Raw genomic sequence first — 14,286 nt, forward strand, 5'->3', positions numbered from 1 at the left:
ACACACACACCCCATGATTCTGATTAATTTCTTAAGCAGTCTTTGTGATATAGCCTATGTCTGAACTAAGTTAAGACAGGTGCAAGCAAGGAGAGAGAGGGAGACCTTAGTATTTCAAGAAAACAGGGTGCGTGTTTTGTGTGGGCTGTGCCCTTTTGTTACATTAGGGCTGGGAAAACGCAGCCCTGCAGGCAATGGAATGAGCTCACATAACTCATTCAGTGCTTTACTATAACAGCAGTAAACAGAAGCAGTGGCTGTTGTTAAAGTCTGAAAGGTTAGCTCTAAAGGCATTTTAAGGAACAGCAGATAACATAGAGATTTGTTTGTGTTGGGTTATTCTTGGTGGTGGTGACAGACACAACCACTTTTTTCTAAGATAACTCCAGTAGAATGAATCTCCTTGACCCCAAATACTACACATATCTTTAATTTTTCCAGAAATATAGAAAAGGAAATATATAATTAGGAATGTTGTTTTTCATTTATTGTCCATATTTAGATTTTTAAGCACTTACTATCTTTGTAGATGTCTATCTTCACAATAAGTGTATTTGCTACAATCTATGTCTATTTCTACAGAAGGCTCACCACACCACATCCACTGATACAGAAAAAAAACTCTGGATCCCCTTCCTCAAAGGTGTAGATCTACCTAACTTGAAAAAAAACTTCACTTCTTCCTGTTGAGCCTTCTATAGCTATAATATTTGCTTCTGCATATGATCACATAATACAGTGTGGCTAAGTGTATTTGTAGATTATATTATCTACCTAGTTTTAACTAAATAAATCTTCACAAAAATGGACAAGTTGCCTAAAGAGTTATCACCAAAGAAACATACAGTGATTGAACCTCGAGGTCATGGTTTGATTCCTGGTCAGGGCACATGCCCAGGTTGTAGGCTCATGCAGATGGTGCAGGAGGCAGCCAATCAATGATTCTCTCTCATCATTGATGTTTCTGTCTCTCTCCCTCTCCCTTCCTCTCTGAAATCAATATATATATATATACATATATATGTAAAAAAAGGTAATAACACAAGCACAAGCAAACCAGAAATGCCAGAGCTGATACTTCTAAATGTTGAATTTATCAGGAAGACATTGAAATATGAATTTTAAAGTGATTAAAACTTGGTTCCAGCTTTTAAGGAACTTAGAATCTAATGTGGGAAATAGACTTGTAAAGTAAAACGTAGTATGAGAACTATAACTGGAAAAGCTTGTGTAAGATTGGGCTGGAGTGATTTGTAGAGGAATTGGGTATTAACCAGCAGGGTAGGGGAGGTGATAATTAAGACTTTTTTGAACTGGCTTCTGACTGAATTCATCTGTCAGTGGGGAGAGATGATAAGACTTTAATTTAGAAAGATCACATTTTAGGCAGTGTGGATAATGGACTGTAGAGGGGCAAAGACAGGTAGAAAGACTGATTAGGAGTCTGTTGCTATTACTCACCATGTACTCTGCTATCTTGATATCTTAAAATTGAAAGTATTTTTTTGACCAAAATTCCCTCTCATTGGACATCTGTTTCTCTTTTACTCACTTAGTGTGTACTTATCATCATCAAGGCCTGTAATCCCATGCCTCATTACTCTCCCTCCACTTTCCCCTCTTTTTTTTTTTTAACTCTCACCAGCACCCTCAGCTGCCTCTGTCCTTCTGACCCATCAATCTATATTCCCAGATGAATGTTTTCTCTGTTTCTGCTCTCAAACTCCCAGCATTGTTAGGGAAAATTGCACAACCTTGTAGATGGATGCTACTTACCTACTAATGAATGATTGCCTACTTACACTAAACCTTTATAACTACCTAGAAAAGCTTTTACTTCTTTCTAATCGAATTCTTTTTATACTCTCTGCAGTGCCTTCTACAAAACTTTGACCCTTTCCTTAACATGCCTAGCTTATTCTCATATACTATTATTCTTAGCCATTGATACTTTTTCTTTACAAAGGAATGATAAATCATCAAGCTATTATTAGCCAAGAGCTCCTTTAACCAAACTCTTTTATTTCCACCTCTTGTCCTTCTCCACACTATTGCCAAATGTTTCAGAGGAAAGGTGTCCCAGGTGTTTTCTTCTGAGTTGAGCAAGATACTGCTCTTTTAATCTTGGCTGCATGTGGGCATCACCTGGAGAGTTTAAGCAACCACTTAGGCCTGGATTCCACTTTCAGAGTGTGGACTGGGTATTGGGATGTTTAGAAGTTCCCCCAGGTGATGCTAAAGTGTGGCCAAGATTGGTAATGAACCCATCATCCTCTGAGTACATACTTGTTCCACCAGTCTCTACCCTTTGCCTGCAGATAGATTCCTTTTCTCTTACTGGATTGAGTTGCTCAAGGGCAGTGACCATTTCTTATTCATTTTTATAATTTAATGGTCTACTGTCAACTTTAGAGAACTCTCAGTTAATTTTTTCAATGAATAAAATAATCAAATCAAGATGTATACTGTTCATTTGTAACCCCTCCTCCCCAACCCAACTTTCCAACTATAGATTCAGTATTGCCAGTACTGAGCCTCTTGTAGTTTGTTTTTACTGAAAGTTATTTTTTTTCTGGTTTCCTATAATGGCAAATTGAAATATATACACCAAGTCTCTTAAGCTAGAAATCTGAGTCTCCTTTGATGATTTCCTCTTATTTCCCATGTCTGATTGATCAAGTCTTTGGAATTTTTTCCTCTGAACTCTTTCTCCTCTTCTCCTCTTTTTTACTTTTAAATTGAGGTATAATTGACATGTAACATTATATTAGTTTCAAATGTACAACATAATGAGTCATTATTTGTATACATGGTCAAATGAGCATCACAATAAGTCTAGTTAACATCCCTTACCTTACATAGTTACAGAAATAATTTCTCTTGTGATGAGAACTTTTAAGATTTACTTTCTTTGCAACTTCCAAATATGCAATATAGTATTATTTACTATGGTCACAATGATATACATTATATTCCTATGACTTTTAAAAAAATACATGGATAGAGAGAAACCCAGAACTTCCAAAAGAAGGCCCAAGGCCCCACAGCAGCTTGCATTGCTTCACAGCTGGGCTCCTGCTAGGTAGCCTCAGGCAGAGGCTAAATTACCACCTCCTTAGAGATCCAAGAGCCAGTGTACCCAGTGGTCAGAGTGGGACCATGCAGATTGCAACTCTTCAGATCCATAAGGGACACACTCAGGGGGCAGACTTAGTGAGCACCAAGGACCCACTGAAGCAAGTCTTGCCCCAGAAGGGTGTCTCCAGCACAGAAGTTCTCCCACTGCAGACACAGCTGATTCTCACAGCCAATTGGCCTGGAGGTCAATTCCTCCCAGTGATAACTACAACAATCAAGGCTAAACTACAACAAGACTGTGCACAAAGCCCACAAAGGGGTGCACCAAGAGTGTCCACCTCAGGTACTTGGGGAGGCTGAGTCACTGGGCACCTACCACAGAAAACCACTCTATCAACACAGGAAAGCATAAGAAATGCGGAGACAAAGAAACAGGTCACAAATGACAGAAATGGAGGAAAGCAAACTACTGGATATAGAGTTCAAAACCACACTTTTAAGGTTTTTCAAGAATTCTCTAGAAACTGCCAATAAACTTAGTGAGACCCTCAAGAAATCTAGTTAGACCCTCAAGGTTATGAAAAAGGACCAACTAGAAATTAAGCATACACTGACTGAAATAAAGAATATTATACAGAGTTCCAACAGCAGACTAGAAGATAGCAAGAATCAAGTCAAAGATTTGAAATATGAAGAAGCAAAAAACACCCAACCGGAAAAACAAAAAGAAAAAAGAATCCAAAAATATGAAGATAGTGTAAGGAGCCTTTAGAACAACTTCAAATGTACCAACATCCGAATTATGGGGGTGCCAAAAGAAGAGAAAGAGCAAGATATTGAAAACCTATTTGAAGAAATAACAGAAAACTTCCCCTACTTGGTGAAAGAAATAGACTTCCAAGTCCAGGAAGCGCAGAGAACCCCAAACAAAAGGAATCCAAAAAGGACCACACCAAGACACATCATAATTAAAATGCCAAGAGCAAAAGACAAAGAGAGAATCTTAAAAGCAGCAAGAGAAAACCAGTCAGTCACCTACAAGGGAGTACCCATATGACTCTCAGCTGATTTCTCAACAGAAACTATGCAGGCCAGAAGGGAGTGGCAAGAAATATTCTAACTGGTGAATACCAAGAAACTACAACCAAGATTACTTCACCCAGCAAAGCTATCATTCAGAATTGAAGGTCAGATAAAGAGCTTACAGATAAGAAAAAGCTAAAGGAGTTCATCACCACCAAATCAGTATTATATGAAATGCTGAGAGCTATTCTTTAAGAAGAGGAAGAAGAAGAAAAAGGTAAAGATACAAATTATGAACAACAAATACACATCTATCAACAAGTGAATCTAAAAATCAAGGAATAAAATCTGATGAACAGAATTAACTGGTGAATATAATAGAATCAGGGGCATGGAAAGGGAGTGAACTGACTATTCTTGGGGGGGAAAGGAGTGTGGGGGGTGCGGGAAGAGACTGGACAAAAATCGTACACCTATGGATGAGGACAGTGGGTGGGGGTAAGGGCAGAGGGTGGGGTGGGAACAGGGTGGAGGGGAGCTATGGGGAGAAAAAAGAGGAACAAAAAAATACATGGATGTTTGTGCTTTTTGACCCCCTTCACCCATTTCTTCTGTCCTACATCCCACTCCCACCTCTGGCAACCATCAACAGCTCTCTGTATCTATGAATTTTGCTTTTTTGTTTTTCATTTTTATTTATTTATTTTAAAAAATATATATATAATATATATATTATATATATTATATATATATATTATTAATTTCAGAGAGGAAGGGGGAGGGAGAGAGATAGAAACATCAATGAAGAGAGAATCATTGATCAGCTGCCTCCTGCATACCCCACACTGGGGATCGAGCCCAGAACTCGGGCATGTGTCTTTGACTGGAATTGAATCTGGGACCCTTCAGTCCGCAAACTGATGTGCCATCCACTGAGCTAAACCAGCTAGGACTTGTTTTGTTTTTAGATTCTACATATAAATGATATCATACAGTGTTTGTCGCTCTCTGCTGGTTTGTTTCATTTAGGATAATGCCCTCAAGGTCCCTGTTGTCTCATATGGCAAGATTTCATTCTTTTTATGGCTGAGTAATATTCTTGTGTGTGTGTGTGTGTGTGTGTCTCACATTTTCTTTATTCATCCATCAATGAGTTCTTTGGTTGTTTCCATATCATGATTGTTACAAATAATGCACAATCAACATGGGGGTGTATATATCTTTTTTAATTAATGTTTTAGTTTCCTGGGTAAGGATCCACAATGGAATTACTGGGTCATATGGTAGTTCCATTTTGAATTTTTTTTTTAATCTTAGAGAGAGAAACATTGATTGGTTGTCTCCCATACACACCCTGACTGAGATAGAATCTGCAACCTGGGTATGTGCCCTTACCTGCAATTGAACCTGCCACCTTTCGGTGCACGAGACGATGCTCCAGCCAACTAAGCCACACTGACGATGGTTCCGTTTTGAATTTTTAAAGGAACCTTTATACTGTTTTCTATAGTGGCTATTCCAGTTTATAGTGCCACCAGCAATGTACAAAGTTTCCTTCCCTTTTCTCCACATCATAGCCACCACCTGTTAATTTTTGTCTTTTTAATAACAGCCATTCTAATAGGTGTGAAGGATATCTCACTGTGGTTTTGATTTTTATTTCCCTCATTATTAGTGATATTGGACATCTTTTCCTCTACATTTGGCCATCTGTATGTCTTCTTTGGAAAAAATGTCTATTTAGATTTTTGCCCAGTTTTAAAAATCGGATTTTGTTTTTTTTGCTGCTGAGTTGTACAAGTTCTTTATATGTTTTTGATATTTATCCCTTATCAGATACATGACTTGCATATATTTTCTCGCATTCAGTAGGTTATCTTCTCATTTTGTTGATGATTACTTTGTGGTGCAGAAGTTTTTTAGTTTGATGTAGTCCCACTTGTTTATTTTTGTTTTTTGCTTTTTGATTAAAAAAACATGGCCAAGATTTATGCCAAGGATTTACCACCTATGTTTTCTTCTAGGAATTTTATGGTTTGAGGTCTTATATTTAAGTTTTTAATTCATTTTGAGCTAATGTTTGTTTATGGTGTAAGATGGTAGTTCAGGTTCATTATTTTGCATGTGGCTGTCCAGTTATCTCAGGGCCATTTATTGAAGAAACTTTATTTTCCCCATTATATATTCTTCACTCCTTTGTCATAAGTAAATTGACCATATATACGTGGATTTCTTTCTTGACTTTCAATTATGTTCCATTGCTGTATGTATCGGTTTTTATGCCTAAACCATACTGTATTACAATGTATTACAATAGCTTTATAATGTAGTTTGAAATCAGGGAGTGTCATGCCTCCAGCTTTGTTCTTCCTTCTCAAGATTGCTTTGGTTATTCAGATAAATTTTAGGGTTATTTGTTGTATTTCTGTGAAAAATGCCATTGGAATTTTGATAGGGATTACATTGAATCTGTGCATTGATTTTGGTAGTATGGACATTTTAACAATATTGATTCTTTTAATCCATGAGTATGGGATATCCTTCTATTTATTTGTGTCTTCTTCAGCTTCTTTAATTAATGTTTCATAGTTTTCTTTATACAGGTCTTTCTCCTTGGTTAAATTTATTCCTATATATTTTATTCCTTTGGGGATAATTATAAATTGAATTGTTTTCTTCATTTCTCTTTCTGATAGTTTGTTATCAGTGTATAGACATGTAGCAGATTTTTAAAATATTAATTTTGTATCCTGCAACTTTGATGAATTTTTAAATTGGTTCTAGCCTTCTTTTCAGTGGAGTCTTTAAGGTATTTTATATATGGTATCATGACTTCTGCAAATAATTACAGTTTCATGTTTTCCTTTCCAATTTGGATTTTTGAAAGTTATTCTTCTTGCCTAATTGCTGTGACTAGGACTTTCAATATCATGTCAAATAAAAGTGGCAAGAGTGAACATCCATGCCTTGTTCCTGATCTTGGAGGAAAATCTTTCAGGTTTTCACCATTGAGGATGATGTCATTTTTGAGCTTGTCATATATAGTCTTTATTATATTGAAGTATATTCCCTCCATACCTTTTTTAAAATCAAAATACTACTTTGTTAAATGAGTTATTTTACACAATATGAACATCAATATAATTACAATTGTAAAAATTTTTTTATAACAAGGATGGACTGATTTTCAGATTTCCAAATTAGAGTCAACTGTACATTTACACAGAATTGTCTTTGCATGAAGCCCAAAAGGGAACAGCATGAAAATGAGTGTTTCTGTAGCCCCTTTATTTTTGCTGATCAACAGTTTGTTAGAAAAGCAGCTGCAGGTTTGTTACCTAAGGTCTGAGACAGTAGAAGAGTCAAAGGTGTCATGAATTCACCTGTAAACAACTTTATGCCTGGACATCAGCTGATTCTGGAGGAAGTGGAGTCTTAGGATGCTTGCTCTCAAAGTGCTGCTTGAAGGTCTTAGGGTCTGGCATTTGTGTCCTACAGACAGTGCAGGTATATATTAAGGCAGCTTTGGCAGCAGCCTTTTGGTCATGTCCTTGTTTTTTCTTTTGTCCGGCTTGTTTTTTTGGCATTTTTCTGCTGAGACTGAGTCTTCTGCTGTCCATGAGCCCTATCTTCTGGCAGCGGGCTTCTTCCTGCCCAGCGCGGGCACATGCCTGCGCCTCTTCCGGTCGCGCCGGCCCCCTCCATACCTTTTCTATTGAAAGTTGTTGTTTTTTTTTAATCATAAATGAGTATTGAATTTTAGCAATTTTTCCTGCATATATTGAGATGCTCATATGATTTTTATATTTTGTTTTATTAATATGATGTATTCTGTTGATTGATTTGTGTTGTTGAACCTTTCTTCCATCTCAGTAATAAACCTCCTGGTTCATGGGTCAATGCCCCATTTTGTTTTTGATGTTACATTTTATATCTGTTTATCTTGTGTATCTTTTAACTATTAATTATTATAGTTATTTTTTACTACCTTTGTCTTTTAACTTTCATATTGGCTTTATAGATGATTAATTCACTACCCTTATACATTTGCTTTTGCAGTCAAATTTATTCTTTCATACATTTTCTTGTTACTAATTGGCACCCTTTATTTTCAGCTTAAAGAAGTCTCTTTAACATTTCATGTAAGGCTGGTTTACTGATGATAATCTCCTTTAACTATTGCTTGTCTGAAAAACAATTGATCTCTTTAATTTTGAATGACAGTTTTGCCTGGTATAGAATTCTTAGTTGGAAATATTATTTTCCAGCACTTTGATATATCATTTCACGCCCTTCTAGCCTGGAAAGTTTCTGCTGAAAAATTTGTTGCTAAGTTCATTGGGGTTTTCTGTATGTAACAAGTTATATTTTTCTTGCTGTTTTTAAGATTCTTTCCTTGTCTTTAACTTTTGATATTTTGATTATATGTGCCTTGGTGTGGATCTCTTTGGGTTCTTCATTTTGGAACTCTCTGGCTTTTTGAATTTGGATGTCTGTTTCCTTCTCCAAATTAGGAAAGTTTTTAGCCATTATTTTTCAAATAATTTTTTTGAGTTTTGTCTTATTCTTTTGTTTGGAACATATTCCTTTGTTTCTTCATTTTGTTTGACTCTGTGTTGGTTTATATGCTTTAGCTGAAACAATCACTTCTTCCACTCTTAAAGGGTTGCAAGCAGATGCATCTCATTGTTCAGTCCTGCCTTAACTCTTTGTTGTCTCTCAAACCTTTGTAATTTTCCAAGCAACCATTTTTTTTTAAAAATATATTTTATTGATTTTTTACAGAGAGGAAGGGAGAGAGAGAGTTAGAAACATCAATGAGAGAGAAACATCAATCAGCTGCCTCCTGCACACTCCCTACTGGGGATGTGCCCACAACCAAGGTACATGCCCTTGACTGGAATGGAACCTGGGATCTTTCAGTCCGCAGGCTCTATCCACTGAATCAAACCAGTTATGGCCAAGCAACCTTTTTTATTTAGTAGTTGAGGGTGTGTCAAGACTTTTAATGTCCCAAAGGGGAAGATCTCAGTCAGCAGATTGAAGCTGATTGGAAACCAGACACTCAGGTAGTATATCTTTATCTTTATCATCTTTATCTTTATCTTTATCTTTCTTTATCTTTATCTTTCTTTATCTTTATCCTTATAGCCCCATGGGACTGTAAGCCTAAGTCCCACTGGCCATCAGAGCCAGGTGATATGGAGGTGTCCCCTGGGTGGTAGTCATAGAAATAGGGGCTTCAGACAAGTGTATAAGCTATTTTCTTGGAGAGACCAGTGAACTGTACTGAGGCAGAGGGAAAGTGCAAAGGTGGTGTCCATTGGCCTGTTCCCTGAGAGTAGCTCTTAAGGCCTCAGTGTGTGCCAATCCTGAAGCCTTCCCCTTAGACTGAAGCTCCAGGACAAGCAAGTAGACCCGTCTCATAGAAATATTAGGGATGTGTTTCAGTCTCTTGTCTTTGCAGTGCCCTGGGGGTAGAAGCCTGCCCAGAACCTTCTCTCCGATTATTATAGTCCCATGGAATTCAGGAATACAAGGCCCCTTGGCCACCAGAACCAGGTTGTCAAGGGGTGTCCCCTGGGTGGTAGTGTAGAAACTAGAGCACCAGACATAAAACTCACAGCACCAGACACGCCTAAGTGTTCCCCTCCAGGAGATACTGGTACTCTAAAGCATGACAGAGGGAGAGTACAGAGATAGTATTTGCTCTCTGAGGTCTATGGAAAGGATTACAGTCAGTCCTCAGATTTGTGTTTCATTGTAAGCCTATCTCTCAGGGTGCATCAATGATGATTAGCTAATAGGCTCTTTCATAGAGATTTTGGGTCTGTTACCTCTTGCTATGGCCTGAGGATGATAGCTGATTAAGAACTCTTTTTTCCTTGGTTACAGTCCTATGGAATCTATGAGCATAAGCCCTACTGGCCACCAGGACTAGACCATGTAGAAGTGTCTCCTGATAGCAATAGCAAAAATCAGAACATCAGATAAAGGTATAAGCTTTTTACTCCACGATGCTGGCAAGCTGGAGTGAGGCAGAAGGAGAGCACAAAGATGGCACCCCTTGGCCTCTGTTCCCTAAGAGCACTTCCTTAAGGCTTTACATATGTGTCAAACCAGAAGCCTGATCCTCAAGTCAAAGCTCCTGCACCAGCAAATAGTCCTATTTCATAGAAAGAATGGGGGTGGGGGTGGTGTTTCAGTGTGTTGTCTGTGCAATATCCAGGAGTGGTAGCTTGTCAGGAATGGTCTCTCTGATTAGTTATAGTCCTATGGGACCCAGGAATGCAAGCCCCCCTTGGTCTTCAGAGCTAGGAAATGAAGGGGCATTTTGGGTGATAGCTACACAAATCAGGGTACCAGAGATGTTTAAAAACCCCTTCTGGAAAGTACTGTCATCTGGAGTGCAGCAGAGGGACAGCACAAAGAAGGTGCCAACTAGTTGGCTGTAGTAAGGCCAAGGGGCAGTGTAAAGATGGCACTTGCTGGAAAAAGAAAGAAAAAGGTTGTACCACCTGGCTAGAGAAAGGCAGAGCAAGAGCCCAAAGATGGCAACCGCTGGCTAGAATGAGGCAGAGGAAGCGCATAAGATGGGACCCACAGGAAAAAAAGAAAGATGGAGCCCTCAGCCTAAACAAGGCAGAGCAAGAACACAAAGATAGTGCCCACCAGCCTCTGTCCCTGGAGAGTGTTCCAGCAGTCTCTTAGATGTGTATGTGTTCAATTAGATGCCGATCCCTCAGGCCAATACTTTAATATAAGCAGCGAGCCTCTATCATTGAAAGTCAGAGCACTGTTGGCTGCCAGTGAGCTGGGTCCTGGAATGGGTGAGTCCTAGCAAACAAGCCCTTTACGAGCCATTTCTCTGACCACTATAGACTTGTGAATATCATGGATGTGAGCCCTATTGATTTTCAAAGCTAGATGTTTTGGGGGCTAACCTCTCAGGTATGGTTATTAAAAGCTGAGGTGGCCTGGCTGGCGTGGCTCAATGACTGAGCGTCAACCTATGAACCAGGAGGTCATGGTTTCATCCCAGTCAGGGCACATGCCTGGGTTGTGGGTTCGATCCCCGGTGTGGGGTGTGTAGGAGGCAGCTGATCAATGATTCTCCGTCATCATTGATGTTTCTATCTCTCTTTCCTTCTCCCTTCCTTGCCGGGGTCCAGCCCCAGCGGGTCCAGGGGTTCCCAAAGGCGTAGACGGAGTCGGCGAAGAAGGAAGGACACGGAGATAGTGTTCAGTTGATCAGCAGCCTAGCCAGGATCTCTAGCCAGGATCTCCAGCCAAGTTCTGGTCTCGATCTCCAGAAAGGTTCTGCTCTGGATCTCCAGCCAGGTTCTGTGTCCATGTTGTCTTGCTAGGTTCTCCAGCCAGGTTCTCCAGGTTCTCCAGCCAGGTTCTGTAGCCAAGTTCCCTCACTAGGTTCTCCAGCCAGGTTCTGTCCAGGTTCTCCAGCCAGGTTCAGTCACCAGGTTCTAGTCAGGTTCTCTTGCCAATTTCTGTAGTCAGGTTCAGTCCAGGATCTTTTGCCATGTTCTCTCGCTAGGTTCTGTCTCTAGGTTCTGAGGCCAGTTTCTGTCCAGGATCTTTTGCCATGTACTCTCCAGCGAAGTTCTTCTGTCTCTAGAGAACGTTCTGTGTAGGTTCTGTGCCAATTTCTGTCTCTCTCCCCGTTCTGTCTTCTTACATCTGTATTTATACCAGTTGATTCCAATCCTATCAATCTCTATTTCTAAGGTTAGGGCGTTTCTTATCTCCATTCCAGGGAGTAAAGATTATGTAGCTTAAGCATGATTGTTCGTAGTTAAAGTGATTAATTACCCACCTGGCACTTAGTTAAGAGGTTTTATTCCCTCCCTAACTTCAGGGGAAAATACCTACCTGGGGAAACAACCTTTCTCAGAGACCTTGGTTAAAACACATAGGGCCAAGAAGGTGAGCAAACATTTTAAGAACAGTATGCCATATATGCCAGGTCCTTTGAAACAGCAAGGATGGACCGGCTCCCGGCACTTCCTCTCTGAAATAATAATAATAATAAAAAGCTGAGGTGTCTGATGTTCAACTCTTTGTTTCTCAGGATTTGAGTTCCCTCTAGATTGTGAGTTGCCGTGCTGGAGGTGGGGTTTATGATGATATTGTGGCCCAGCTTCCCCTACCCATTTCTATGTGGTTTTCTTTTTATTTGCTTGATCTGTAGTCATTGTTCAGCCAGCAACGTTTTTCTTTTTTTCAAGAGGAAGTTGTTCCATATGTAGCTGTAAACTTGGTGTTTTTTATGGGAGGAGGTGAGTTAAGAATCTTCCTAAGTCGCCATCTTGAACAGGAACACATCCTCTTCTTTTTAAAAACAATTTTTATATTGATACAATTTTAAACTAACAAAACTTTTGCAGGAATAGTACAAAACTTATGTACATGTTTGCCCAGAAACCTCATTCAAGTTTTGCTGATTATTCTAATAATGTCTTTATAGCAAAAGCATGCAAGCCAAGATCAGGTGTTAAATCCAGTTCTTATGATGCTCAATTTTCCTTAAATCAGAATCAATTCTTCAGTCTTTTTATTTTTAATTGATAATTAGAGAGAAAGGGAGATGGAGAAAGAGAGAGAAACATGAATATGCCAGTGAAACATCCATTGGCTGCCTTCTATACACCCCCTACCTGGGATATATTCATGCAACTCAGATATGTTCCCTGACCTGGAAATCAACCAGCAACCTTCCAGTGCATGCGATGACACCCAACTAACTGAGCCACAATGGCTGGGGCAGTCCTTCACTCTGTTTTTGAAACTTGATATCTCTCTCTCTCTCTCTCTCTCTCTCTCTCTCTCTCTCTCTCTCTTTTTCTGAGAGTTAACTGCTATTCTTAAATTGATATGAACGATTTCTATTATGTTTTTATACTTTTACTGATTATATATATTTATAAATGAAACTATTTTTATATTTTTAAACTATATAAGTGGTATGATATAGATGTATCCCTTTTCAATCAGGACCAATGTCTAATTCTTTTGTTTGTTTTGTCTCTTGATCCCCATTGTTTTTGGATTGTTTCCATTTTGGTCTTGTAGCTTTTTAAAAAAAAATCAACTCACTTTTAATGACTTTAAAAAAATGTTTTTGTCAGAGATCCTAAAATTATCACTGGTGAGTGACCAGTTTTTATATGAATTTATTTCTGGACTTAGAAGTCCCAAAGTCATTCAGACATTGTAAAATTGAAACCTTAATCAGCAGGAGCACAAATCATGAATACAAATTCTCTTGGAGGCCTTTTTTTCCTTCTCTTTTCAAGCTCATACCATGATAGAAAAGCTTCCTAGTCATTTTGCTGTGCTAGGGAGTGAATTTTATCTAGTTTACCCTTTCACTGAGGTTACAGATCTCAGATTTTCAATTTATATATGTGAGGAAGGGCATGAATGAGGAGGAACTCATAATTTTTAATTTCTGCTTGCACTAAGGGCCCAAAGTCTTATCTCTGGTTACCACATGAGTTTAAAAATTGAAGCACATTCTTCATCCAAACCCCTCCTCACTCAAGACGGGGTCATATTATATGCTTTCGGCTCAGAGGCTCAGTTCCTTCTTAATTTCTGCTACCTAAGTATTTCTCTGCCTTTTTAAAAAAGCTCAAGTATAGATTAAAAAAATATATTTTTGCACCCAGCATTAGTAGGTGTCTGTAGTGGAAGAGTTTTCATGTTATCTAGTCTGCCTGTATTAGTTAGGGATTGATTGTGTTCAGTTCATATAACAGAAACCTGATTATAGTGACTTACCCAAATTGGGATTTATTTCTCACCTACTAAAAAGTTCAGAGGCAATCAGATTTCTGTGTTTCTATCTTCCTTTTCATAGCCTGTAGCTTTCATTCTCGTATCTCAAGACGTCTCCTGTACTTCTAGACATCACATATATTTTCACAGCAGAAAAAGGCTGAAAGGTAAAGGCAAAAGATATTTGCCACCTGAGACAGACTCACTTCCCTCCTTCCCTGCCTCCCTCCCTCCCTCCCTCCCTCCCTTCCTTCCTTTCTTCCTTCCAAAATGGCTCTTTTCTAAGCCCCAAAGAACAATTATTGTTTACATCTCATTGTCCAGACCTCGGTCATTTGTTTCCTTGTAAATGCAATAGATTTTGATAAATGCTTGTGCCATGTTAAAAAA

The 14,286-nt window shown here is 38.8% G+C and overlaps 1 protein-coding gene and 1 pseudogene across 2 annotated transcripts in view; one reads left to right on the plus strand and one right to left on the minus strand.

The window, feature by feature from the left end:
* ODF2L (outer dense fiber of sperm tails 2 like) overlaps positions 1-14,286 on the plus strand; it is a 355,423-nt gene that overhangs the window by 933 nt on the left and 340,204 nt on the right. The window lies entirely within an intron of this gene.
* LOC308515509 (zinc finger protein 706-like) lies at positions 7,192-7,770 on the minus strand (annotated as a pseudogene). The gene has a single exon. The product of its transcript is annotated as a zinc finger protein 706-like (transcript).

The sequence above is a fragment of the Myotis nattereri genome (genome assembly GCF_964212035.1).
Source record: "Myotis nattereri genome assembly, chromosome: 3".
NCBI classification, from domain to species: domain Eukaryota; kingdom Metazoa; phylum Chordata; class Mammalia; order Chiroptera; family Vespertilionidae; genus Myotis; species Myotis nattereri.